Here is a 12,736-nt window from a genome sequence, read left to right as displayed (position 1 = left end):
ATCTTTGTTACAGATATTGGTAACTTCAAAGTGCACAATGAGATGTCCTTGGAATAAACTATTATAAAATACGACCCAACACAAACTTTCCCTCATCAACTGCTATTCAATTAACCAAGCACCATGTCTTCTCTGCAAGATATCAATACACTAATCACATCAGAAGACATCATAGGAATTGTTAGACATAAAAGTGCACCCATATGTGATTCTCATCATTTACAAGGCACCATCTAGCTAGAATTTTTTTTTTAAGTTTTTATTGGAGTATAGTTGCTTTACAATGTTGTGTTAGTTTCTACTGTACAGCAAAGCGAATCAGCTATACGTATACAAATAACCCCTTCTTTTTGGATTTCCTCCCCATTTAGGTCACCACAGAGCATTGAGTAGAGTTCCCTGTGTCACAGAGTAGGTTCTCATTAGTTGCCTATTTTATACATCGTAGTATATATATGTCAATCCCAATCTCCCAATTTCCCATTCTCTCCCCCACCACCCTGCCCCACCAGGTATCCATATGTTTGTTTTCTATGTCTGTGTCTCTATTTCTGCTTTGCAAATAGGTTCATCTGTACCATTTAAAGACTACACAAACAGAGAGATATAACATGTTCTTGGATTGGAAGAATCAATATTGTGAAAACGACCATACTATCAAAAGCAATCTACAGATTCAATGCACTTCCTATCAAATTACCAATGGCATTTTTCACAGAATTAGAGCAAAAATGTTTACAATTTGTATGGAAACACAAAAGACCCTGAATAGCCAAAGCAATCTTGAGAAGGAAAAACAGAGGTGGAGGAATCAGGCTCCCCGACTTCAGACTATACTACATAGCTGGACTTTTAAATTCAGAAATCTGTAAATGTTGCTTTGCAACATCAGCCAATGACAATTAGGAATTTCATACTAAGTTGGTGGAACTTCAATTTTAACAGGGAGATTTGGTTAAAAACAAATAGCAAATGAGCTCTTAAAGATATTAAGAAAATGTAAAAGGCACAAATTAGGAATGAATTTATTTTTCCATGGAAAAAAAGTTTTTGTCATTTTTGCACCATCAGAAGTTGGAAAATCTTAAGTAGAACCAAAATAAGTCAGAGATTGTCTATACATTAAAAAAAAACTCCATAACAACAGGACTCCTTTCTACCTTAATTCCTATAATCATTTCTGGTGATTTTAAAATCTGTGTAAAATATCACTTCAGTAGTCTGTTCTCTCAGTTCCTTGACCACCCCAGCTTCAAATACCATGTCTTTCATCACACTTCAAGCAAGCATTCTTATTGGCATGCCCTAGGCTTGTGCTATTACCTTTCACACACTCCCTCCAAAACATAATTTCAACTATCCTAATAAGTGAGTAAATTTTACATTAGGAGACTAATTACAAGTGTAGCTGAATAATTATCCTAAGTCCCCTCGATATTTTCCACATCCTCTAAAACATATCAACATAATGTCTTCTAATTCCATGTTCAGTCTATCAGCCTTATTTCTATAACAAATCATTTTAAAAAGCTATTATACTCTTGGTGCCTGATCATGGGTTACTACTCAGCTGAGTGTTATATATTCACCAAATCTCTGTCTCTTCTCTAAGGAATGTAGCCCTTTCCCCCAACAGAAGGGGGAAGGGAAGCTGAAAGTCATAGTCTTTTCCACCTTCAATCCTTTTTACATCCACTCCTTTGTTTTTGATTCTCATAGATCTGAAACAATGTCTTATGAAAATGGTGTCTTGATTCTGCTTACTCATCTCACAATCATTATGAGACATTTTTTTCTTTTTCAAAATTCTAATTGTTAGAATGGGTTACTTCCAATGACCACCCACATTCTTTGTTCCTTGCATCTGTTTTTGCCCTTATTTTGCAGTGTTGTATTTGATCTAGATGAGCACCCCTGCATTTTCTTTGCTTGTTGTTTCCATTGATTTGGCATTTCCCTGGCGTCACCTTGCTTTCCCTTCATTTCCTCCCTGTTTCCTCTTCTTTTTGCACCCTTCAATGATAGGAAATTTCCTTCTTTATCTACATTTGTGCTTTCTAGCCATATCTATAGCTGTATCAATATCCATATCCATGTCTATCTACCATCTATGCTTTTTCATAAATATAGTGAGTCTGAATTCTCTATCTCAGTTTCTGACCCTATCAACAGCTGCTTGATTTTTTTTTTTCTCATCTCAGCATATTTTTAAGCTCCCTTATACACTGTTCCCTTTTAGATCTCAGTGGGCCATTTTATCTTCTACTTCAGAGAGAAAAGAGAAGTTAGAGTTAAGTGACAGCAAGTAATTGAATCTTTGCTTTACTCTATTTTTGAACTTTTCCCTTCAACTTTCTTTCTTACTCTCTTCTCATTCCTTTCCCAGAGCATGAGTTCTTTCTCATTTACCCTAGTGATTTATTAAACATATTTTTTCTTCTATCAAAACATACATATTAGAAGTTTGTAAAAACAGATACATATAAAAATAAAATTAATAAGCATCTCTACCAACCTAGAAATAACTGGTATTTACAATTTTATTGGTTTCTTTTCAGGGCTTACTAAAATATCTGTTTTAATAGTAAATTTAATTGTAAGTTTTACACATGCTTTTTTGTTCTGTTATTGTCATTCAAGATAATTAATTGTCTTACACTCTAGAGACTATTCACTCTGGCTGGATTTACTCCAAGGATATATTAATTTATTCACTTCAGTATTTAATCTTCACAAGAACTCTATGGGATAACTACCACAGATGAGTGTCTTGAGGTTCAATGAGGGAAGTGACTTGGCCAAGGTAACAGAATTTCAAAGTAGCTAAGCTAGCATTCAAATTCTGGATCTCACTACTGGTCAGTGCTCTTTGCACTATTTCATACATAAGAAAAAGCGGGGTGGGGGGTAATTAAAAAAAAAAAAAGAAAACTACAAGCCTGGAGATCATTGGGAAGTGAAAGTTCAGAGCTGAGCTCAAGAATCAATGCATGACATCACTGACACATGGTATGACACTGGAAACAAAGGATGGAACATCAACACTTTAATATACCACTGCTAATGGAGTAAAATAAATCATATTTTAGAGCACCTTATAAAATTTGTTCATATGTGTATGTGTATGTGTGTGTATGTGTGTTCCATCATGTGGCAATTGTCAATTGCCAGTCTGAGCCAATAATCAGAAATACATAGTGATAGGTCAAGTGACTATATATGAAGATAAGTAGTAAGAAAGTCTGATAGAGAAACAACTTCATTCATCAACCTCTTCATACAAATGCACCTGGTAATATCTCTTTCTTTATTTCTCTCCCTCCTATATCTTGTCCTGGAATATTACCCTTATTTACACTCTTTTTTTTTTGGGGGGGGGGATGTTTCTGATATATTTATACATACTTTGTAATGTAAACTAAAGCTTCAAGACTTCAAAATTAACTCTTTCAAATTTTAGTATTTCTAAGTCCAAAGCAATAGAGGTAGAAATTACAGCTTTTATTTTCTAAATCAAGTGTCCAGGGTTCCAGGTACCACGGAGCCACAGAAATTGAGCAGATGGCACTTTGCAATTAATATGAATTTTAAAAGCCAAATGCTAAGTGTATAGTAGCATTTGCTTTGCTTATTATTAGATATTGAATTTTACTCATGTACTGCTTGAAAAAAAATTACTCTACACTCTGCTACCTTTGACCTTACAGGAGATTAGGAAATTGAGAAGTTATTGAGTGAGGAGATCCAACAAAATTACAATTACAGGAACCTTTGAATGCTGCATGTAATTGAATTTATCCACAAGCCAAAAATCAATGCAGTCATCCAGAAACCCACCAAATGTGACATTCCGCTTTTTCTGCTTTACCAAGCCTAATTGATGTTAGAGGAAATAAATGAGAGAAATAGGCAGTCTTATAGCAGGAGTCTCTAAGGATAGAGCAAATAGCCATTCACGGGAGCTAAGGGCAATTCATATTTCTGAATGTGCACTGATGTCAACAGTTGAGACTAACTCCTTTCCTATCTTAGGCTCCAGCTCTTACAGTTTCTCCCTGCCTTTCTATGGGGAGCAATAAAAGGAAGACATCTGTGTAGAGGCTGGACATTGATATATGATAGTTTTTGGATTAAGAGTAAAAAAATGTAATAGTTAATGATTTAAAATGAAATTTTTTACATGTAAAAGATTGAGGGATATATTGACATCTTTGTTACAGCAAAATAACTCTATTTTAAAAAATCTAAGGATATCAAAACTCATACATCTTATTTCTTTGCTTTGTTGACATAACACTTTTGCTCTTGTTTCCTACCCAAATAGACTATCACTTTTTTATATACACACCTGCACCTGTATAAACAGTCATACATTTCCATATTGTATCAGTGCTAAAAGGCTTTTATTCAGTCCGCCAGGCTGGCTATTTCCTCAGAAACAATCTCCTTTGTTTAACAGCAGTTTAATTTTCAAATGAGGTGTTCCATAGAGCATTTTCTCAGTCTTTCAGAGTATATATGTAAGCGACACAATCAAGTCTCCCTGCAAACATTGATTTTTTCATGTCAATCCTACATTTTTTTCTTTCAAAAACTCCCAGAATTTTTAATTAAATGTAAGCTTAGCCTTTCAGAGAGCATTCATATATATCAACAGAAGTAGATTGAAAGGCTTCTTGAGGCAAAAATCTGCCACTGTTTATAAATTTCATAATGCATTTGAAAGAAGTAAGAGCCTGGAAAGTCACTAAAATATTACTCACATTGTTGATATCTATTGTTGTCAAAGCCCCAAAGATTCTTACTTGAAAGAAACACAATGCTCACAAGTTCTTTCTCTAGGAATTTGGAGTATAATGCTGTAATGTAGAGAAGTGTGTTGTTAAGGAATGATCAACTGAAACTACACAGGAAGATGATGGACAAACTCAAATGATAACTTTCTAGACCCTGTGGAATTTGAAATGTAATTCCTAAGATTCATTCTTTTAGCTTCCTAATATTACTAAGGTCTTAGGAGCATGAATCATCCTACTAAAGTTTTACTCACATAACGTGTCAGAATTTAGACACATCTTTTGGGGAATGTACAGTCCAATTCACTACACCATGTAAATGGCATGTACTCTCCTTGCAAAGTGATGGATAACACTGAACATGCCATTTACATGAAACTACACATTGATTTATTTAAAAAGAAGATATAAATTGAACAAAAATTAAAGATTTTCTTTATAAATATAAACACTACCTTTGTGTTTGTTTTTAAGTAAATGGTTTCATGGCTAAGATATACTGGTTAAAAAAATTGGTACCCAGGAAATAATTCAATTTTTCTCAATAACTTGATTGTTTTAAATAGACAACTTTTTAGAGCAGTTTAAGGTTTACAGTAAGTGAGCAGAAAGTAGAGGAATTCCCATATACCCACTGGTCCCTTGGGTTCTCTATTCTGTTCCATTGGTTAATTTGTCTACTCTTTCACCAATACCACAGTGTCTTGATTACTTCCACTTTAAAGTAAATCTTGAAGTCAGGTATTGTCAGCCCTCCAACTTCGTTCTCCTTCAGTATTGTGTTAGTCTGGGTCTTTTGTTTCTCCATATGAATTTTAGTATCAGTTTTTCATATCTGCAAAATAAATTGCCAGGATCTTGAGTGGGACTGCATTGATTCTATAGATCATGTTAAGAAGAAATGACATCTTGACAGTGTTGAGTCTTTTTACATATGAACATGGAATATCTCTCCATTTATTTAATCATCAGCTTTATGGCTTTGCTCATATAGACCTTGAACATATATTTTGTTAGATTTATACCTAAATGTTTAATTTAGACAACTTTACTCCTTTCCATATGTATCCCTTTTCCCTTTTTATTTACTTATCTTGCTTTATTGCATTAACTAGGACCTATAGTATAATGTTGCAAAACAGTGGTGAGAGATGACATCCTTGCCTTGTTCCTAATCTTAACAGGAAAGCTTCTAGTTTCTTAGCAATAAGTATAATGCTTACTGTACATTTTTTGTAAGTGTTTCTTATGGGTTGAGTGAGTTTTCCTCTACTCATAATTTTCTGGAATTTTTATCATGAATGGGTATTGATTTTTGCTAAATGCTTTCCTCATCTATTGATATAACAGTGTTTTTTCTTTAGTCTATTGATGTGATGGGTTAATTGATTCTTGCATGTTGAACCAGCTTTGCATATCGAAGATAAATCCCACTTGGTTGTGGTGTATTTTTTTTATACATTGCTAGATTTTATTTGCTAATATTTTGTTAAGGACCTTTAGATCTATGTCCATAAAAGATACTGGTCTGTAGTATTCTTGTAGTCTTTGCCTGGTTGTGGTATTATGGTAATACTGGCCTCACAGAATGTTAAGAAATATTCCTTTTGCTTCTATCTTCTGAAAGAGATTGCAGAGAATTAGAATAATAAATTCTTCCTTAAGCATAGAATTCACCAGTGAATCCATCTGGGCCAAGTGCTTTCAGTTTTTGAGATTAATTATTGATTCAACTTCTTCAATAAATACGTCAATTTAAATTGTCTATTTCTTCTTGTGTATGTTTTAGCAGATATCTTTCAAGAAATTGGTCTATTTCATCTAGGGTATCAAATTATAGAGTATAGAGTTGTTCATAATATTCTATTATTATCCTTTTATTGTCCCTGGGATCTGTGGTGATATTTTTTCTTTCATTTATGTTATTAGTAATGCATGTCATCTTTCTTTTTTTCTTAGTTACCCAGGCAAAGGCTTATCAATTTCATTGATTTTTTAAAAGAACCAGCTTTTGGTTTTACTGGTTCACTCCATTGATTTCTTGTTTTTCATTTCATTGATTTTTGCTTTACTTATTTTTTTTTTACTTCGTTTGGATTTAATTTGCTCTTGTTTTTCTAGCTTCCTAAAGCAGAAGCTTGGATTATTGATTTTAGCTTTTTCTTCTTTTCTAATATATGCATTCAATGCTATAAATTTCCTTCTAAGCACTGTTTTAGGGGAATCCCACAAGTGTTGATATGTTGTATATTCATTTTCATACAGTTAAAATATTTTTAAAATTTCTCTTGAGATTCCCTCTTTGACCTGTATGTTATTTAGAAGTGTGTTATTTAGTATTCAAGTATTTGGGGATTTCCTAGTTACCTTTTAGTTTTTAATTTCTTATTTAACTCCATTGTGGTCTGACAGCTGACACTGTATGCTATCTACTCTCTTCACTTTGTTAAGGCATGTTTTTTGGCCCAAAATGTGGTCTACCTTGATATATGCTCTGTGTGAGCTTGGGAAAAATATGTATTCTGCTGGAGATTATTTGTTCTTAAATCAATTTCTTTAATAAATGTAGGTCAATTCAGATTGTCTATTCTTGTATGAGATTTGGCAGATTATCTTTCAAGGAATTGATCTATTTCACCTCAGTTATCAAGTTTTGGGGGGGAATCTGAACAAAGTAGTCTGTAGATGTAAATTATATCTATTTGATTGATGGTGCTATTAAATTTAACTGTGTTCTTACTGGTTTTCTGTCTGCTGGACCTGTCCATTTCTGACAGAGAGTTGATGAATTTTCCAACCATAATAGTGGATTCACCTATTTCTCCTTGCAATTCTATCTGTTTTGCCTCAGTTGTTAAGAGCATGGACAGCAAGGATTGTAATGCCTTTTAGGGGAAATAACCCCTTATTAATTATGTTATGCCCCCTCTATTGCTGATAATTTTCCTTGCTCTGAAATGTGCTCTGTTTGAAATTACTTTAGTTATTCCAGTCCTTTTGATTAGTGTTAGTTTAGAATATCTTTGCCTACCCTTTTCCTCTTAATCTATATATTTCTTTATATTTATACCAATTTTTTACTAGACAATACATAGTTAGGTTGTGTCTTTGATCCATGCTGACAATATCTTTTAGTTAGTGTCTTCATATCATGATTTTTAAACTGATTATTGATATATTTGAGTTCATATCTACCATATTTGCTACTGTTTCTGTTTGTTACCCTTCTTTTTTCCTATTTTTGCATTCCACTCTTTTTTTTTTTTTTGTCATTTTTGGTTTTAATTGATCATTTTATATGATTCTGTTTTCTTCTTTTTTAGCATTTCAATTATACCTCTTTTTTTTTTTACCCTAGAGTTTGCCTTAGAATTTGCAATATAAAACTAATATAAGTTCACTTTTAAATACCACTTTACCACTTCATGGGTAGCTCAAGTATTTACAACAAAATATTCCTAATTCTTCCCTCCCACTCACTGTAAGGTTTACATCATTCATTTCACTTACACTTAACTATAATCATCAAATACATTTTTGTTACTATTATTTTGAACAGATTTTATCTATTAGATCAGTTAAGAATAAGGAAAACTAAAGTTTTTATTTTACCTTCACTTACTCCTTCTCTAATCTCCTTCTTCTTGTTATATAGATCTGAATTTTTTCCCTCACCATTTTCCTTCTTTCTAAAGAACTTTTAAAATTTTGTTCTAGATGTGTTTACTGACCACACATTCCCTCTATTTTTGGTTGTCTTGGAAAATATCATAATCAACACTTTTGAAGCATAATTTCACAAGGTACAAAATTCAAGTTTGATAGATTTTTTCTCTCAACACTTTAAAAATTTCACTCCACTCTCTTCTTGCCTGCATAATTTCTGAAGAGAAGTCAGATATAAATCTTCTCATTTCTTCTTTATAAAGAAATTATTTTTCCTTGGTCTTTTTCAAGATTATTTCATCTTTGATTTTCTGCGGTTTGAACATGACATGCCTTGGTGTAGATTTTCTTTTGGTATTTATCCTTCCTAGTGTTATCTGAGCCTCCTCTATCTATAGTTTGGTGTCCAGTATTAATTTGGGGAAATTCTCCACCATTATTGCTTCAAATATTGCATCTTTTCCTTTTTCCCTTTTGTTTCCTCCTGGTATTCTCATTACTTGTATGTAATACATTTGTGCTTGTTCCACAGTTCTTGTATATTCATTTTCATTTTTACATCCTTTTTTCACTTTGTGTTCCATGTTGGAAGTTTCTATTAACAGGTCCTCAGACTCTTAGATACTTTTCCTCATCCATGTCCAGTGTACCAGTAAGCCCACCAAAAGCATTATTTCTATTACAGTGGTTTTAATTGCCAACATTTCTTTCTGATTCTTTCTTAGAATATCCATCTCTCTACTTATGTTACCTATCTGTGCTTGCATGCGGTCTACATTTTCCATTAGAGCTCTTAGCATATTAATCATATTTTTTTCAAATTCCCAACCTTATAATTCCAGTATCATTTCTTTATATGAGTTTGCTTCTGATCCTTGGCTTGTTCTGTTTCTTCTGTGTTTTTCACCTTTTGGTATGTCTTATAATTTTTTTCTTGATAGCTGGACATGGTGTACTGGGTAAAAGACACTACCATAAACAGGCTTTTAGTAATGCGGTGCTAAGGTGTAGAGTGAGGGGAAGAGTATATAGACCTATATTTAGGTCTCAGGTTTTTAGTATGCCCATGCCCCTCAGCTGTGAACTTCACAAATGCCACTTAGGTTTTTTTCCTGCTTTAGGTAGGACAGAATGGCTGGAGGTATCTGGAGTTGGGTATTTTCCTTTGCCCCCATGGAAGGCTACTGTGAGTGAAATTGGGTATTTCTTTCCCCTCAAGTTGGTTAGGCTCTGTTGAAATTCCAACAGGTTAGGCGTTGGTAAACAGCTACTCTGGAGAGCAGGCTTTATTAAGAACAGAATGCTCTCATGTATTTCAAAATGGTTACTTTTCCCCTTCCTCTGTCAGAAGCCCCACAGAATTTTAATCTGATATTCACTGTAAGAACCTTGCAGAACTCCAGGAGATAAAACTTACAAAAGTGTAGCGGATCCCTATAACTGGTTCCCCTGGAGTGTTTTTTTTTTTTTTTAATTTTTATTGGAGTATAGTTGTTAACAATGTTGTTTTTTAGTTTCTGCTGTACAACAAAGTGAATAAGATATACATAAACATATATCCACTCTTTTTTAGATTCTTTTCCCATATAGACCATTACAGAGTATTGAGTAGACTTCCCTGTGCCATATAGTAGGTTCTTATTAGTTATCTCTTTTATATGCAGTAGTGTGTAATATGTCAATCCCAGTCTCCCAATTTATCCCCCTCCTCCACCTGCTTTCCCCCTCAGTAACCATAAGTTTGTTTTCTATATCTGTGACTCTATTTTTGTTTTGTAAATAAATTCATTTGTACCATTTTTTAGATTCCACATATAAATGATATCATATATTTGTCTTTCTCTCTTGGAGCTTTTAACTCACATATTTTCCCATACTGAGCCTCCAGCAACTCCTTAGTTACAGTCCAGGTTTTCCTACACTGGCACCGGTTCCCAAGGAGGTTTATGCTTCAGGGTTTCTGTGATAGTAAGTTGTGATTTTCTGTGTCTGCCTGTCTTTCTCTCTAATGTGAACAGCATTTTGCTGTGACATACTGCTCTTATGTGTTTACAAAGAGATGTTGATTTTTCAGATGTTAAGTCCTATACTTGTGAGGACAGCATGTCTACTTCTAAGCTCCTTATGTGTTTGGACTTGAAACTGGAAGAATAAGTTGAGTACTGTTGTATTGATTTTTCTCATTTATTTACCTATTTGAAAGTTATTTGTTTACATGTTTCTATGTAACTAAAATTAGACCTTTATTTATTCTCAGAGTTACCAGTTAGTTTAGATGTACTTTTTTCCTCAAGATTTCTAAATCTTCAAAGAATTTTTCTTATTAAGTATTTTGTAGACTACATTTATATTTTTAATTGGTTCTTTGTGAAAAATAAAGCAATAAAATTGTTTAATTAAAATTGAACCTTATTTGCAAGGCTAAAATAGAGACACAGATATAGAGAATAAATGTATGGATACCAAGCGGAGAAAGGGGGTGGGTGGGATGAATTGGGAGATTGGGATTGGCATATATACACTAATATATATAAAATAGATAACTGATGAGAACCTGCTGTATAGCACAGGGAACTCTACTTCACTTCCCTGCAGTAGAAGCTAACACAACATTGTAAAACAACTATACTCCAATTAAAAAAAATTGAACCCAAAATACAAAATTAATGATCAATGATTTTTTTTAAGAATCGCACTACTTTCTAGTAAATGTTTTGTAAGCTGCACATGCACCATAAGATCTTATTAGTCTTTTATTTTATCCATTTTATTTTATTTTATTATTTATGGAATGTGTACATTATCCTTATCACTTATAGTTTATCATTTATATTTAAATTTGTTGAACTACTGTTTGAATCTAGATCCTAGCAAGAAGAAATTTCATTCAGTTTATTAATTAAAGATGTGCTAGTAAAGAATCACTTAGAAAAGTATGGGCATCCTAAAAGATCATATAAAGGAAGATAAAATATTCAAGTATTAGCAGTGTCATGAAGTGGGAACAAAGTCCCAAAAGAATAAAGAAATAGTATCAGTGGGGCAATGTGAGAGTAGAAAAATGTACATCAGTCTGGATCTGAGGTATAGAGGAACTCAGCTTCTGCAAGGAAAGTAGGAAGAAATATGTTAATCTCTTTCTCTCTTCCTACTCTTTAATCTCTTACTGTTTAATCTCTGCCTGCTGCCTTCTACTTACTAAGCTCAACCAGCATCCTCCTCCTAACAGGATGGCTCAGGTGATGCATTCCATAGGGGCAGAAAGGAAGACAGGGAAAGGTTGGTAATGGATCTGCGGTGGGGGTAGGGAAAAAACAAAGGATGATAGACACAATTATTCTGCTTCTGGAGAGATTCAATTCATAAAAATGGATGAGTGTCTGAAAAGTGATGCATGAACTGAAAAAGCACTTAGATATTAAATAGTAATGACACAAACAAAATGCCACATCATTTCAAAATGAAAAGAACTCCAATTCTAGGAGGTATTGACACATAGAAGCATGAAACCATAAAAGCTTTCATTTTATTTTCCAAAACAATACTGATTTTTTCTGGGAAACCAATAGAGTCTTTAACATAAAAACCTCAGGGTAATGTTTGAAAATAGAAAATAGAAAAATTTTTTAATAAAGGCTTAGAAGGGAACCAAAAGTCATAAATATTTCTTTCTACATTGATGGAGTCCTCACAGTAAAAACAGGAAGATATCACAATATGACATAAAATTGTAAAATCAGTATAAATTTAGCAGCAATCACTATACTCTGAGATAGGAGGAAATGTGTTTTATCCACACTTCCATATGGAAAGACTATTATATGTCATGTCACTGGTCCTAAAAGTATCAGAGCAGTTATGATCACATTTATTGACATGTCTTGGTGTACATTTCAAGAAAGTATTTAATGTGCTGAATTGAATCAATGTTCATTGTATACACTATACACACTTATATGGGACAATAGCAAGGAAACTTTTTATCTTGCTCTAATAATTCATGCACCAGAAAAGTACATGTTTTTGGTTTAGGTAATAATTATACTATAGGTCATAATATAGACTAGAAAATGCGCTGGTATCAGTTCTGATAATAGTTTCACTCTCTGTGTACAACAAGGAAAGCCATTCATATATAAGAAAATGAAACTGTATCTGAATTCCAATAATACCTAGTTTTATTCTCAGAGATAAAAAAAAAATGGTTGTCACTGATGTGCTTCGTATTTCTTCATCAGTGTTTTAAAAAATAATGAATGTTGTAAATGGATTCA

This window comes from Hippopotamus amphibius, chromosome 6 (genome assembly GCF_030028045.1).
Source record: "Hippopotamus amphibius kiboko isolate mHipAmp2 chromosome 6, mHipAmp2.hap2, whole genome shotgun sequence".
NCBI lineage: Eukaryota > Metazoa > Chordata > Mammalia > Artiodactyla > Hippopotamidae > Hippopotamus > Hippopotamus amphibius.
The sequence above is the reverse complement of the archived record's forward strand: the minus strand, read 5'-3'. Positions refer to the sequence as shown.